The sequence below is a fragment of the Melospiza georgiana genome, chromosome 6 (assembly GCF_028018845.1).
Source record: "Melospiza georgiana isolate bMelGeo1 chromosome 6, bMelGeo1.pri, whole genome shotgun sequence".
In the NCBI taxonomy this organism is placed as follows: domain Eukaryota; kingdom Metazoa; phylum Chordata; class Aves; order Passeriformes; family Passerellidae; genus Melospiza; species Melospiza georgiana.
In genome coordinates, this window is record NC_080435.1 from 48,678,241 (window position 1) to 48,695,074 (window position 16,834).

A 16,834-nucleotide genomic window follows, 5' to 3' on the forward strand; every position below is an offset into this window, starting at 1 on the left:
GTGTAGTCAGCTCCCTGCACCAGTTTACCAAATGGCTCAAGGAACCCAGACGGTGCCACAGAGAAGGAAGAACAGCAAGGAAAGGTTACTTTGCTCCCCACAATCAAACACAACATCCAGTTTGACTAACACTCAGTAGACACAGTCTTCAAAAAATAAACACTGCCAGTCCCCACGCACCTATTCCTGCAGCAGAGCTGTACCTCCTCACTGTAGCAGATGTTTGGAAAGCCATGCAAGTCCTGACTGGACCGTGTTTGTTTTCACTTGATCCTTTGGTGTGGCTGCCCCAGCTGCTGCCCAAGTACAGCACTGCCTCAGTCTTCACTCAGCCAACTACCACTGTCAATGGAAACATCTTACTTTAAGTGGGCAGCTATAATACCTTTGCAATACACTTTTCTTCTCCAGAGCTCCTAAAAAATTAACAGTAGGAAAAATCACCTGCAAAGCTCGGGCAGTCCTAGCAGAGAAAGGCAATTTAGACAGCAGCAGCTACTGCTGGGATTCACCAGTACAGAGCTCCCAGTATCCAGGTGGCTGATTGCTGCTTCTTTGGCCTGTGTTTATTTTCCTCTGTATCTGTACAGTTTGTTCCCTCCCTGGTGAACAACACTTCACATAGCAGCCATCACTACTATAGAAGTCCATGGGAGCTGCTGCTTTTTTGAATGCTTGGATGATTTTAAATTTGCAGTGCCAGAATATACATGCATCTAGGTATTACTCATATAGGAAAAAATACAAAGCCAAGCCTATGTGAATTTTAAGTATATTCCCCTCAATGTAGTGAACTCATCCTCTGACAGAGAGAAGATAACATGTATGCAGGACTCACTGCCTGTCAGCTCTTCACAGGTACACCAGGGTGATCTGATACTACCACTAAAGTCAAACTAACAGGGAACTGTACTTTTCCCTCACACTCCATCCTGCCAAGGGGTTTTCTTGCTCCCCCTCACACTGCATACAGAGATTATATGATCACAAACCAAGTCATTTCAAATGGCTGATCCATCATCCCACTGCTGGAGCGAGTGGCAGGTAACAGACAGGAAGAGGGAACTCCAGCACGTTTGTCTGACAGGCAGCTAAAACTGGAACAGGATCTCACAGCTCTCAACATGAAGAGAGCAGACTACTCCTATCAGACTGCCTCCCCAAAACTATACCCTTGCAGTCATGCTTTCTGTTCTCTCTTCGAGTCACACTGGCCTGGCACCAGATGTGACACTCACACCTTCCCAAGTCTATTCTGTTCACTGCTGCAGGAAGCAATACAAAATCAATTTGTATAAAAATAAAATTCATTGTACATGGCGTTTATACAACAGTTGCCTTATCTGAGACCATGTAAACTGGTTATGTACTGCTGTCTCCCTGAGCAAGGGTGAAATCCCTGGTCAAAGCCACAGAACATTTTCCTTGTATTTAGAGGTTTTTAAGACAACCCCCCACAACTAACACAATGATCTTATACCTGTTCTTATAAATCAATTACATCTGTATATACTAAGATTTAACAGTTACTTAAAAACTTACACATTTGAAAGATGTCCCCATTGGTTGGACTCTTCTGCAGTTAATTTCATTTCATTAACTTCAGCAGAAAATTTTTAAGAGCCACACTGATACTACCAACTAACACTTATAACCTGATGCCAAGAAATTTTTCTATGCTGTATACTTCAAAGATTTCAGCCATTTTGAAGATAGTAGCAAAATACATTAATACTGCAATATTTTCCCTCAAAAGTTATACCAGTAACTTCAGTTTCAGTAGTTATCTTCATTAATACCTACATTTAAATTCCATAAAAGTGGAGCAAGAACTAAAAGCTCACAAACTTCAAGGAATGTCCTGCCCAAAACTACAGGAATTCATTTCAGAAAACACACTTTCTCAGTGATAAAAGAAATCAATTAAGGAAGGAAAGGCTTAGTCAGAAAACCAGACTAGTACTTAGCCTACAATTAAGTTGGAGCTTTGTTTACATTTTCCCCTTGGCAAGAAAAGGAAGTTATGTCTTCCACATTTCCTGCAACAAGCTCTCTCTGCACTTCCAAAGCATTTTTTTGTTCTGTAACATGAATATGCAAGTTTTACAGAACAGTTAAAGGAGCATCACGAATGTTGACATAACGTTGTTTCTGAAAACAGAGGCACCAATCGTGTACACATTTAATTTCATTAATTCAGCAACATACACACATAACTCATGAACATAGACTTTTAAAGGCTGCAGAGTTAGAAAAGCTTATGGGGTGGTTTCTTGTTTAACTATTTGCTAAGGCAAATTTGCCCTTTGAGCAGACTGCTGACATGCCTTAACTCTTCCTTCTCTCCCCACAAGATTTGAAGCTTTTTTCAGATGTCCTAGAATACTAAAAAAATAACTGGATTTTTCAAAGAAATAAAACAAAACTTTTAGGAGAAAAGCAAAATTCGTTGCATTGCACTAATTATAGGAGTTACTTCATTAAAGAAGCCCATTGCTCCTAATGTAATTTTATACCACATTTTGTTCATCTTTCTGTTTCATGCACAGCTGTCCTTGATACCACAATTCCTTCACATTCAAAGGAAGGGCAAAATGCAGAAACTTTACCAGCCTGTGCTCTACTCCTCAAATCTCCTTTGATTCTTCCATAATTTGAAAAGTTCATTAATGTATAGAAAAAAAGACAACACTGCCCCCCCCCCAAAAAAAAAAAAAAAAAAGAAATCTCACTTCCCTCTCTACCTTGATGATCATTCCCACTCAACTCTCCTTTCATGTTCAATGAACAGAACAGTTTTTAGCTGGATCAGTTTTCAGATTAACAAAAAATTAAAGGTTCATTTCAATAATGAAACACATCAATCTCATATATGTGGAAAAAAGGGCAAGTTCCCTTTCCTTCCAAACATAAAACAAGGATGAAACTCTAGATCCACAAGATATTTAAATAAAAGCACCCTCATTACTATTGAAGATGGCAAGTGCCTGATACAACTGAGCTTTGATGTAGCTAACATTCAGTCACAAAATGCGGCACTTTCCAATTTAATTCTCCAGCAAAAATAAATTGGTAGCTAAAAAACAGAACGAGGGAAGAAGTTAAGGAGGAGAAAGGACAGCAGATGCCCAAGGTAGTGGTGGGGAAATACCTAGATCAGCACAAGTCTGTTAATCCAAAGGGGAAACTTGGAGCCAATAATTAACTGAGAAATTATGCAGTAACAAAATTACCTCAGATGTTCTCAGCAGAGAAATTCAAATGTCTTGAGAAACTCAGAACAAGACACGACAAATTTTACTTTACTTGTAGTGGAAAAGCCCTGAGTAGTATGAACAGATATTTTAGAAAGTTTGTAATAAGACTGTACTTCTGATTAACATCATTTTCAGAGGACATGTAATTTAAGCTTTAAAACCAACTTCAAGTAGCAATTGCCCCGGCTCTAACATCAAAGACTGCAGTCAACTGCAGTTAAAGACAAGCAGCTTTGATGCACTGCAGAAATACTTATGAGAGTCACTTTACCAGAGGTTACCAGGTCTTCAGATCCATGCCTAGAACTACAAAATACAATTAGACAGGCCTTATACAGCATGTTAACCTTACTGTGTTAGAAGGATATTTTGGCATTTCAAGTCCAAATACACATTTCCAGAAGTGCTTAATGGAGGACTAAACCCTAAAGAGATTTTAATGACCAAATAAGAAGCTGAAGGTACTTTTTGACCTAAATCATGTACCTTTTAATGTATTTTTAAGAAAGGATACATCAAATTATTCTCTTAAATATTATCTTTGGCCATACAAAAAAACCTCCAAAAACCAAAACAGTCAGCCAAGAAGGGATTTGAGAATTTAAAGAATTTAAATGTGTGTTTAAACACACATTCTTATCCAAAATTTAGATAAGCTAATCACTCATGAAAATAAACTGCAGAGAAGATGGAGACACTTGATACACTGCGAGTGTGGGGAGGCTCACAAGGACACTGAGTAGCTCCTCATGCTGTCACACAGGTTCCTCTGCAGAGATTGTGGGGCTTGCATGCAGCTCCCCACTAACAAGTGCTGCCTCTCAGTACTGACACAACCCAGGTTATTCCTCCCTCAGCACCGAGGCCATCACTACACTGAGTACTGAGTAACACAAAGCTTCCCATCTCCAGAGTGCATTTTGTCAACTCAGCATTCTTATACCCTGCCTGTCACTGTGGTATAATAAAAAACAATTTCAAAGGCTTCCTAGAAGTACCTCATTATAGACTGGCAAAGGCATTTTCAACTTAAAACGACAGTATAAGCAACTTGATGTATTTCAGAGAGCAGCAGTCACTACTAGAATGACTGCAAAGAAATCCATGAACCTATTAACATTATCTTCTCTACCTGCATCCTAGACATTTTAAATGCATTTCATTTCATCTCTCAAGATGCCTGAAATTGAGATGACCAGTACAGGATGAACCAAGGTTCAAGACATCAGCCTTTAATATATTCACGTGCTTCATTAATCTGGGATTCATCAGGGGTATTTTAAATGGGTAATACAAAATTCCTCTGTGTATGCCTATGCTCCTTCCTTCTTCAGGAGGAAATCTCCTGGTCATTCAGTTAAGTATCACAAGCAGCTTCAGAGGTTGTTAGTCATCTGTGTATTTTAAGACATACATCTGGGTACATGAAGAACTTCAGCACAAGAACTTATACACTGCAGAATTTAAGTGGATAAGCAGTATACTTATCACAGCAGCAGGAAGGCTTTAAAAAAGACATCTTCCTAGACTAAGTCAAAAAAATCACGAAATCCACAATAAACCCAGTTCTAACAGTCAATGAACCACTTCTCCCCCATCTTTACAGGAAGAATCATCATTTGAAAAAAGCTAAAGCAGAAGATCAAAAGAGATCAAAGAATAAGGGAGCACCAGTCCACAAAATACTGTCTTGTTGTATTTTGCATTCTGATTGCATTTGTTATGTTAGAATGCTTTTAATTAGCTCTCAAGCAGCATTTCCAATATTGGGGTCAGGAGAAAAAAAGTCTGAAAAGGAACTTTTGTCACTCATACTGATTATTTTTAAAGCACTTAAAATAACCTACCCATTTACAGAAGTGTTTTATATTCTTCACTGCAGTACAGGGATCTGGAATAGCAGATGATAAGCAAAGCAGCACTTCAATTTCTCACTAATGCAATGTGATCTACTTGGTCACTCAAAAAATACTTCAATTTTCATATAAATAGTTACTCATGTTTTACTCATGTTGGCCACCTTCACAAGACCCTGGTATTCTTGCTCTTTGTAGATGAAACCTTGATTAAAATCAGTGGCAGACTATGAGAACAATCTTCTCTCACCCAAGTTGCAGTTTAATATGCACAGGCAAGCACACAGAGATACATTTTACAGCTCTACTGATCCCACAGAGCTTCTGCAAGTTCTAGGTCACAAAATAATAAGCCCAACTAAAGAACCAAGCAGCAGTCACTGATTACATTACTGTTTACATCAACTCCTTTGAGTTTAGCCATTCTTACCATCAGCAGAATGGTAAAATGTCCTCATCGTTATCCTGAGACTAGGTTTCAACAGATCTTGGACAAGGTTTCCAAATTAGTGCAATCTTGCATATCATTAACTAGCCTGATCTCTCTCCAAAGCACTTCCCACTAGATAATGTCAAAGTTCAGAAGCCATGAAGAAAAAGAGATTAATTAAAAAAAATCTAAAAGCTACAAGTTGCCATAATGAAATGGTCCTGTAAGAAGGAGGAGAGAGTAGAGATAAAAAGGCTCTTTAACAATATGGGGAATCACAGTAACTGCAGAACTAGAAAGATATGCTCTAAAAGAGATTTCAGAAAATTAAATTCTACTCTTTATTATTTACTACAGTGGGTTGGAAACAGGGTATGATAGCACAGAAAAGCCAGGATGAATACAAAAAGTCCAGTCTTTTTAATACAGGAAGGACTGAACATACAATGACGTTTGAATGCCATAAAAAATATACAGTATGAATGATCACTGAATTAGGACAAAATCTGAGGACAAAGATCAAATAGGATTTAGAAAATTATCAGTCAGTTATACAGGTAACAGCTCACACTTGAATGCCAAGTTTGAAAAACAAAGTAAAATCACTTAGAAGATACTTCTGAAACATAAAACTGATTTAAGAAGATGTTGTCCAAAACACTATACCTCCACACTTAGTACTAAAAGCTTCTTCTTAATCAGTTTTGACTGCTGTTAATTTTTTTCTTGCATGCTTTAGCACTCAAACAGCTAAATAACCAGTTTAAATACACTGATGATAGAAAATCCCCAACAGGCTGGACATGTCTGCAAGGCCACCAGCAGTTAAAGTTCACATTCAGCAGTGTTTGGGGTAAGCTTGCACAACACCTGCACACAATGGAGCAAACAAATCAGATTTAAATTTAGCTAAGTATATGGTTAGGTATGTACTTGAATCCAGCACGTCAGGCAACACAGTTCCACCCCATTCCCCTTTAGCTCCCTGGCCTCATCTCCACACTGTGCAAACAGACTTTGCACAGCAATGTGATGACCCAGATGAAGGATCTGACATGAAGTTATTTTGTGCTTTAGTAGTTTCTTTTTCATACAGATCAATTTCCTGAATGTTTCAGAGTGAAGCCATGTAAACAGCCCTACCAACACAGCTGATGGGACAGTGCAGGAAGTAAGGGAAAGCAGCAGGGGACTGAAAGTGTTTAAACCAACTTTGCCTCTAAACATCAATCAAGAACCTCACAGGCATCCTTATTATTGTGGGTTCCCCCTGTCAATGGGATGGGGAAAGAACAGAAAGCAAAGAAAAAACAATGCAGTAAAACTCATGGGTTGAGATAGTACAGTTTAATAATTTAAATAAACCAAAATATAATAATCATATTATAATAACAATTTCAATCTCCTAGTGTCCATTGATTATATAGAAAACATCATTACAGATTGTATCCTTCTTGGGAGACATGCAGGACAGACTAGATGGGTGTAAAATGCAAGACTAGATCACTTGTGGCATCTGCAGTTCCTTCTTAGAGTTCAGGCATACTAGTAAGCCAATACAGGAAAGAGCATTCTAAAAATCCACAATAGCTTCTATTCAAAGATTAAAGGATACTGACAAGGTTTATCTTTCAAAGAACCTGGGAAATTAAACAAAGCAATAGCCAGAGGACTCTCTGGAAGCTCACCTAACATATCTGAACTAGGATTCCTGGTCCCCACTGCATGTAAAATAAAGTTGTATATCAGGTTTCCAGACTAGTGTGAAAAAACGGGAAAAGCCATTCATGTGGTAACAGAAATCAAAAGTCATCTAAATATGTTAAGAAAAAGCAAACAAACAACAAGAAATTTAGAGTTAATACTAAAACTTGCAGTTCTGTATCAAGATTTGCTGTAATTCTCATCAGTATCATAAGGATATTTCTTCTTAAGTGCAATCTCACAGTTTCCCTATAGATCTATTTATTGATTAATGTGAACTACACACATCAATATGCCCATAGGATGGTTTCATTCATCTCTTTGCCTCTGAAAGGCAGCCACAACTACCTCGGTCATCACAGTGTACCCAAGACATCAGAAAAAACTCCCCTTTCCTTGCATGTGGTCTGATACATCACGAGCACACAAGCACCAGGGTGGCAGAGGAGCAAGCAGGGTTAATGTCCCACCTCCTCCTGTGGCCACCTGCAGCACCCAAGACACCACACCAGCAATGCAGCTTACTAACAGGACACAAGAAGACATTGTCCCAGCCTAAAATTCATCCACAACAAACCTTGAGATTAATTATCATCAGTGACAATTAATCTGTAAACCTGACACCATGTATACAGGAAATTGAAAGGCTGCTTTCAAAATGAAGACTCAATATTTTGTTGTTAATTCATCAAGCTCTGGCAGTTTCACTGAATTAAACTTAAGAAGCTGGCTGCAAAGGCAGCACATTCTACTCTAATTCAACAGTGAGCAACATATCTTCACAACACAAAGTTTGGAGCTTCTCAGACAAGCTGACAAGCTTGAAAACTAAGAGGGGAAAAAAATTTAAATCCCTATGACAAATCCATGCAAGTCTTCCAGGAGAGCTTATAAAAGTAATTCTGTTCCTTCATGTATGAGTCTTTGCAAATCAGTCCATGCCAGCTATAAGCACTACACCACCACTGTATCTATGACTCAGCAAGGGAATCTGGACATATGAAGAGAATTTACTTACTAATGTGAGAGGTAAGGAGTTTTAAAATGGCAACAACTGCAACAATGCCACAGTAAATGAACCAAGACAACTTCTGGTTTGTATGCTTAAACATAAAAGGAGCAGGGTCAGATTAGAATGTCAAACCCATTTATACATTGGCTGAAGTTTGAAAGCAAGTGAAACAATGCTCAGTGCAGCTGAGCTGAAACACAAAGGGCTCAACAGCTGTTTTCATCTCCAGTGAACAAAAACAAACACTGGCTGTACATTTGACACAAAACACTGAGCTCCATTTCCAAGATTACCTGCATGCAGCCCAACTATGCAAGTCTAACTTTAGAGCTGAATACAAACCAGTGAGCAATTGGCAGCTTTGTGTTGTAACTTAAGATACAAGCTTGATTTACTGTGACATTCATCACATGTTTACATATAAGCACGAACAGATAGTACTGTTTACACGACACTAATTGACACAGCAAAGTAGCAAGTTCTTAAATGGCTCAATAATGCTTTGGTCCATCAACTGAGACTAGTTATCTAGTGGATAAATTATTCCAAAAAGGGAGAAAACATCACAACCCATACCTTCTGAATTCATTATCTTCACACAGATATTTTACATAATAAGCACTCAGACCTTGCCTTGTAAATATCACGGTCCACAGAATCTGTACATTACTAACAGCCTTCTGTTCCACATCCTCATAAATAACATCTACAGAATTATTTTTGTTACACTGATAGCAGACTCTTAGTCAACAAGAGGTGGAAGAAAAAGTATTTTCATTGAATTCTTAAGCAAAAGGTTCAAATGGAGAAGGATCTAAGAAGAAATTCCCCTCCCTGCACTAGCCTGTGTGAAGAAGGGTACTAACACACAACTAGGATGAAGTGTTTGAAACAATACAAGAGAAGCTTAGAAAACTCATCCTCTTCCCTGAGATCTTTCAGACAAAGAGGGTAAAGCTTTATCTCCTCAAGCTTTTCAGTGTCTCACCATGAGTTACAAGGTTTAAAAAATTTTTATTTCAACTTCTGTTTTTATTTTCTCAATTTCTAAATGAAAACAGAGCATGCAGTATGTGGCAAAACCTGAGGTGATCACATCCCAATGGTATATCTGCCAAACACTTTAAATTTGTTATTATATTACATAGGTTTGAAGCAAAGCCTCAAGCGATGCTACACTGCCTAAGGTAAATTCTCCCACAAACTATCATTGCATCAACACGTATTTTATTATCCTGCTATCGTATTTTATGTTAGTACTCGACATGTGTGTCATCTTTCACCCAACGGTCTCATATTGGACGGCGGGGAAGAGCAAGTAGAAACACGAACCAACAGAAGAGCACTTATCCCACGGGCAGCAGGAATATTCCAGAGGCACGAGCGAACACATCGCCGACAAAGCTCTCCAAGTTTCTCCAGGAGCACCGACCGCGGTAACACCTGTACAGAGAGGAGCGGAGCGGGGCGGGACCCCACAGACCCCGGGCCAGCAGCAGCCGCAGCAGCCCCAGGCCAGGGGCACGGGCACGGCACGGGCCGGGCTGAGCGGCCCCGGCGGGAGCCCCGCAGCCACGGCGGCCGCGCTCCCACCGGCCCGGCACGGGCGGAGCTCCGCGGCCAGGGAGCACGAACCCGCACCAGCTCCGGGGGGAGACGGCTCCGAGCACCGCTGCAGCTCCGCGGGGAGTGCGCCGGGCGGAGGACAGAGAAGGAGGGAGAGGAGAAGAGAGCGAAAGGGCGGCGAGGCAGGACCCGACAGCGCGGACAGGCACAGCCGAGGCCGCCGCCGCCGCTCCGGAGCGCGGACCCTGCGGGCCGGGAGAGGCACGGGGAGCAAGGCTCCCTCCCGCGGCCCCGCGGAGCTCCGGGTTGGCAGCGGCGCAGCGGGACAAGCCGCCCGCAGCCGGCCCGGCGGGGCGCGCACCGAGTCCCGCCGTGGGGGCGTCGACGGTCTTGCCCCCTCCCCTACGCCGTCGTGACACCAAGCCCGCGATCCCCTCCCAGCCCGGCTTCCCGCGGTGCCTCACCTCCGGCAGCCGCTCGCCGCCGCCATCCTCCCGCTCAGCGCCGCCCGCTCCCGCCCGGCCGCGCTCCGGCCGCCGCCATTTTGCTCCCGAGCCCCAGGCTCGGCCGGGCAGCGGGAGCGCGCACGGCGCCTGCGCGGCGGCGGCGCTGCGGCGCGCGAGCCACGTGGTCCGGGAGGCCGGGCCGGGCCGGGGCTGAGGGGGAGGCGCGGGGCGGGCGGTGCTGCCGGGTCCCGGTGGTCCCGGTGGGTCCCGGTGGGTCGGGGAGCTCGGTGGGGTCGGTGAGCTCGGTGCTTTTCCCCGCACAGCTGCTGTGGGATCGTGGGGAAAAGCGGAGCCCGGCGTGTGTGCCCCTCCCGGCATCCCCGTTCTAACGCCGCGTGCACTGCCTGTATTGCTGTGTGTGTCACATCTCCCAAGCTCGGTGCCGTGCCCAGGTGCCGGGCTGGCTGCAGTGTAAGTGGTGTGTCAGCACGTGTTCTTTGTCCTTGAGACTATCGTAAGCTGCTTATATTAAGCCTATGTCTGTCTCCTTGCTTTGCTAAACTGCCGTGAGCTTGTTAGAGGCAGGGCACAGTCAGATTCCAGTTTTATTGTTCATGCTAGGAATATACTGCTCGCCTGGAAATAAACTCCCACCACCTTTCCAACTTCTGATAACCCCTCTCAGCATGAAAAATTAGTATTTCACTGGTCTGGGTGAAAGTCGGTGCCAGCAGTAGAAATGCTTCTAGCTGTTCCCACCATTGCTGGTACCACGCCGGCTACGTTTTCTTCAGAAAAAGGTGCATGTTGGTACAGTCAGGATCGGCAGGTATCTGCCACCACGTCTGTAAGATCACTGATTTCTAAATCAGTGAGAGTGAACAAAAATACATATCAGCATTTTATTAGAACAATAAAAACTCTTAAGTGAACTGAACAACTTGTGTCTGCTAAAAGAGTGAAATGCCACGTGTCTAAATGTGAGAAGGTCTGAGAAATATTCCATGCATGGGCTAAAAATTTTATTAAATCACATGTTAGAAAATATTCAGCAAGCTGAAAGCCACATCTATGATTATTTCTGGTTGGTGAAATCAAGCTATGACTGATTACATCCCCTCCTGATTCTGCTGACAGTCCATTCCTGGAGGGAAGCCTTCCTCCCACTTGGCATCCTGCTGTCCTCCATCTCTGTAATTAGCTTGCCTGAATGCTGCAGACCTCCCTAACTACCACTTGGCATGGCATCCCATAGTGCTCACCAGCTTACCAAGGAGCTAGGGATAAAACAGCCTCTAATATATTTGCCCATGCTGTAGACTGTTTTCATACTGGTTTCAGCCTAAAAGCAGAGGAGAAACAGAGCTGGGTTTACAGACAGTATTATGCACTCCTTGGGGTTTTAACCATCTTAGTTATTTATATGTTCTCTGATATTGTGGTATATGAGAGCATCACAACCTCTGACTTCCATATCTGTGCAGTAGCAGAGATGAAGGAATTCTTATCATTGGAATTTATTCGGTGAAGTTCATGCTGTCAGGGTTATACTCGTATCTGTTCAAGGGAGGCTATTTCTTGTAAATGGGATGTCTTTGCAAGCTGTTGTTGCTGTTGTTGCTGTTGTCATGAGAGCTCATAAAACTGACTGGCAGGCAGAGCTCAGCCTCTGAGCTATTGTCTGCTAGAGCCTCCCCACCTTCTATTTCTGTCTCTTCTTGCTCCTGCCCTAAGCCTGCTTTCCATTTCCTGCTATTAGGAACACTGACATGGAATACCATATACACAGTGTTCATCTGAGTTTTATTTTACCCTGTTTTTCTGTAGAGTTGTGATATATATGTTCATATTGCCTGCCTGGACATATAAGGATTTAGGTCTCTGGCCTATGTGCTAAAATATTTTTAACTCATTGATCCATTTCTCATTTGGGTCCTTATGCACACTGCAACTTCAGGAAAGACTGAGGCACCAAAGTCAGGCAACCAACAGACAGAAGTGTTTGAAAATTAAACTGCAGTAGTTTTAAAACACATGGAACTGTTCATTTAAATGTATCTGTTAGGACAAATTGTTTCAGATGAGGTTCTTAAATATGAACAGTGTGAGACAACCCCAGCATCTTTGTGTCATTCATGATTTACAATATCATTGTTACAATTATAGCAGTGGCTTGCTGAGAGCACAATAGAAGTAAGAGTGAGTTGAAGTTAAATAAATAAGGTTCAGGTCACAGAGCTCTTAGACTGAAGGGAGGTGGTACACCAGCTTGGTTTTCAGGTGAGAGAAACCAGTTATGAATTTGTTCCCCAAGTTCTGTTGTTAGGTGAAAAAGACCAGTCAATTCTCCAGCAAACTTGGCTCATAATCTTCTAGGTAATGAAAATGAGAAAGGAAAAGAAGACTTGCAGGCTGAATATTTGTTTTGGTAGTGGTCTTTTCTAGCATTCCAATATCATTAACTAGAATGTAGTCAAAATGGATGGTTAGATTAAAGTATAAAGATCTTGCTCTGCAATAGTCATCCTTCTAGTAGCTAAAATAAACCTTCCTTCTTATGACTCAGAGACAAACAGTGTGTTGGGTAACAACTTAGGGGAGACATCTGGCAGGTTGGAAGTGAGGATGGCTACCATGTGCTTTCTGTTACTTTGGACTTTACAGCATGGAGGTCACCCCCCGACTGCAGCACGCTGACATTGTCCTTGAGGATTGTGTGCCCTCATGGACCAGACAGCTGGGAAGCACACCAAAGTAAGCTAACTCCTTCTGCCACCTGGGATCTCAGTGCAGAAGACAGGTTATAAAACACTGAGTTACAAACCTTGCTGTGGAGGAGTGGGAAATGGAAGCTAATTGCATTTACATGCAGGTAATGTGTTTCCTGAGATGAGAGGATGGGAGATTCACACTGTCTGACAAACACCCCCAGAGCATGTGCACTCACATCACTTCCCTGATCATTTAATTATAATCCTCACTCCACATTCTGAGGAAGAAATTGGTCTTCCATTTTTATCAGGATTTAGATATGTTTGCTTTGATCAATTTAAAGTAATCCCTTGATGTCCCAATGAATACCATCCTATATATGCCCTAAATATTGTAAAATGTCATCTCCTCTTTAGAACAAAGCAGAGTGAGAATCTGTCTGAGCTGCACAAAGGTTCTCAGTACCTCTGCTCATACAGAATGATTCATGTTTTTGCAGGGACTTCTATAAAATACTTACTGATGATAATCACTGTACATATACATTGCATTTTATCTACAAACTCAAGAGTGTTAGGAAAAATTGAGTATGTGCCACGACTTACTAAAAATAAAAACAACCCCAATGTCTGCTGTAGTTCACTTACCCTTCATTTGCACTAGGAAGATCAAGCTTTGAAATGCCCTTTGGATGATATTTATCAGAGTTTATTGAAGAGAAAATACACTTGAAAAAAAAAAACCCAACCAGTTCACTTCCATTGCTTCATTTTTTGTCTGTGATTAATTTCTTAGACTTTTAGATGTTTCATTTGATTTTCATTCCAAATGTGTACTGTTTGTGATTATTAGTAACATATTTATTGGTGTGTTCTGTGGAGGCTGTAATCAGCCCCAGGGTCCCTCTCTGCTGGATGGTCTGCCAAACACAGATTACAGTACATGGCCTAGAGAATTTACCTGCTAACTGGAAGGTGTGATCATGGACGGTACCTCCTGCAAACCAGGAAAAAACCAAATGTGTGTAATTTTCAGTGAGAGCTGGGTGACACAATGTGTTGCAGAAGGTACCGCTAGGAACCATGCCTACTACAGAAATAATGTCAGTTTCATTAGCTAGAAAACACGGTTCTGTTCTTGTAAATAACACCATTTGATTCATGACCATTTCAAGTGTGACTTTCTGCCATTAAAGATAAACATCCTTAGAGTCCAGTTTATCCTGATTTTTATTAGTGTATTTCAGTTCAATTTTACAGCACTCAGGGAAGGATATACTGGGTAAAGAAAAGCTCAGAATATTTAAAATATTTTGTTTATTGGTAACTGATCCACAATAACTGAATGCTCAAAGGCTGAAAAATAGATCGAAGACTGAAGCTAATTTTTCTAAACAGGCTTCATTTTTATCAGTGGTATTGAGGAGATTGTGTGAATATGTAGATCTGGACCATAATTAACTTTTTAATCTAATTCTTTGTCTGTTGTCTTTCTTACTATCTGAGCTTTTCTCGCTGTCTAAACCTACTTTAAAATTGTGTAGATGGTTATTTGCCACACTCATGTACACATTGCTCATTGTGCATCAGCTGGGAGACCCTCAAAGAACAGACTGCAGCTGACATGCAAGCCACAGTAATTGATTTATGAACCCAGTGATGGCAGAGCAAGACCTGTGCTTCCTTGTGTGAAATAGGTGCTGTGGAAGCACAGCAGTGACAGAAATGCTCTTTCTGCCCCGGTTTTGCTCATTCCTTCAACCACCAGATCTTCACACAGAGAGCTCTATGTTCTGGCAAGAGAGCTGAGGAGGGACAGTGAGGGTAAAGGATTTTGTTTGCTGCAAGCAGGAGAGAAGGAGGCTGCCCAGGGACGTCTGTGACGGGGGCTGCCATGATGGGATCTGCCATGAGATCTCTGCCTCTTCTGTGATGAAGAGAATTCCCTCTCAGTATGTGCAGGGGAAAGCTGAAGGGCACAGAGCCACTCTGGGGAGTCTGGTGAATTGAGTGAGGTGGGATAGTTGTATCCAGCAGGAAAAAAGTACAAACTGTTACTGTGAAAATGTTAAACTTCTGTGCCCGGGCCTAAGCACGCGGCAGAAAAGATGTGTACAGCAGGGGCCTTTGAAGGAGCACAAAGGAAGGAAGGAGCATCAGATTAAGTAGGGAGGCCTGGAGATGTGTCCCTCTGTGGAACAACCCAACACATTAAGAAATGAAGACAAAGTTGGTGGTGATTTATGCCAGGAGGTTAAACCTGACAGAATAAATGGCCTTTGAAGTCCGTGGGCTGGCAGTGCTGCGCAGCCCATGATCATTACATTTAGACAAACCTACATTGGGAGGTTTAATCAAGATCTCAAATTGAAGCACAAAATTAATTGGCTTGCTTGTGTGACCTTTATGTAGCTAACTTCTGCACATTCACAGGGAATATCTCTAGTTCTGATCACCAAATCCTTCCTAAAAGCAGTGTTACGTTATTGAAAAATCAAAATTTCACTTGGATTAACCTTTAGTTGGGCCCTTAAAGGAGGGGACACATATGTTATGTGTACATAAGGGTGTTGGTTGTTGTTACTGGTGCTACAGTGTTACCGATGGTCTTGGTGAGGGTATAATCACTCATCCTGTGGCTGCATTCCTTGGTAAATGCTCTTTGCAATTTCTCAGTAGAGAGAAAGATGCCAAAACCAAACCACTGATGATGATGGCAATTGCTTGCCTTGGTTGTGTAGACCTGCACTGCTGGTCTTTTCCTACCATGCAGTACTTATCAAATGGTTCTTTTTCCCCCCATTTCTGTGTGCAGTGTGCACAATGTAAGATGTTTGTGGAATGAGCAGTTGCTCAGTGCATTGATCTCTCCTCACAGTTCAGTGTGACACTATGCCTACTTTGCAGCACACTCCAGCCTAAATGCAGAGTTGCTACCTTCCTAAAGCCCTTCCTGTGGCCCCTGAGTCCTTGACAAACACTGATGTATTACAGTGACCTGGTGAGGTCTCCAGGGTGAGAGAAGGACGAGAATCTTGTTTGATGATCAGAAGGCTGAATTTATTGATATATAATATATAATACATTATTACTATACTAAAAAGAATAAGGAGAGAAGTTGCAGAGCCTGCTAACCTAAGAATAGAATAGAAAAGAATGAATAACAAAGTTCTGTGTCCAGGGAATCTTTCCCCGAGCTGCTCCTGTGATTGGCCCTTAATTGTACACATGGAACATGAACCAATCACAGGTGCATCCTATTGCATTTCACAGCAGCTGATAATCATTGTTTACATTCTCCTTCTGGGGCCTCTGCTTCCCAGAAGATGCACAAATCCCAAAGAAAGGATTTCTATGAAAAAAATGTCTGCGACACTGATGCATTGTCACAAGGCAGTTGCTATATCCACCTAGATGATGATGTGAGGCACAGAATTATTCAGGTGGAGAGCCTGCTTGGTGTGGGGGCTCAGTTGTGTTCCAGGCCCTTGTGGGCTCTGGGAGTGCTGCAGCACCTGCTGTGCTCAGGGTTTGTGCCCTGTTCTGTTCAGTGGCAGCTGTGAGCTGCCCTCCTGCAGACTTGCCTGCAGGATTGCGAGTCAAGCACTCAGAACACAAAGAACAAACAGCTAACTACAACTCATGAGAAGTTCAAGTAGTAACTGATTATTACACTGTTATTCTTTGGCAGAGGCAAGGTTGGATTCCCAGGACAGCACTTAGCTAAGATACAGTCATTTCTCTTCCTAAAATTTCCTGCCTCGTGCCATCTGTGCCTTCCAAGTTCTGCAGCGTGCTGACCAAAGATTAACATATGGACATTTTTTTTCTTTAAATGTGCATTCCTTATTT

General features: G+C 42.1%; 1 protein-coding gene across 2 annotated transcripts in view; it reads right to left on the minus strand.

The window, feature by feature from the left end:
- BTBD7 (BTB domain containing 7) overlaps nucleotides 1–10,363 on the minus strand; it is a 52,069-nt gene extending 41,706 nt beyond the window's left edge. For both annotated transcript variants that reach the window (XM_058026814.1, XM_058026813.1), the window contains exon 1: nucleotides 10,290–10,363. The gene's annotated coding sequence lies outside the window, so the exon portion shown is untranslated. The remainder of the gene's footprint in view (nucleotides 1–10,289) is intronic.
- Between the last annotated feature and the right edge of the window lie 6,471 nt (nucleotides 10,364–16,834).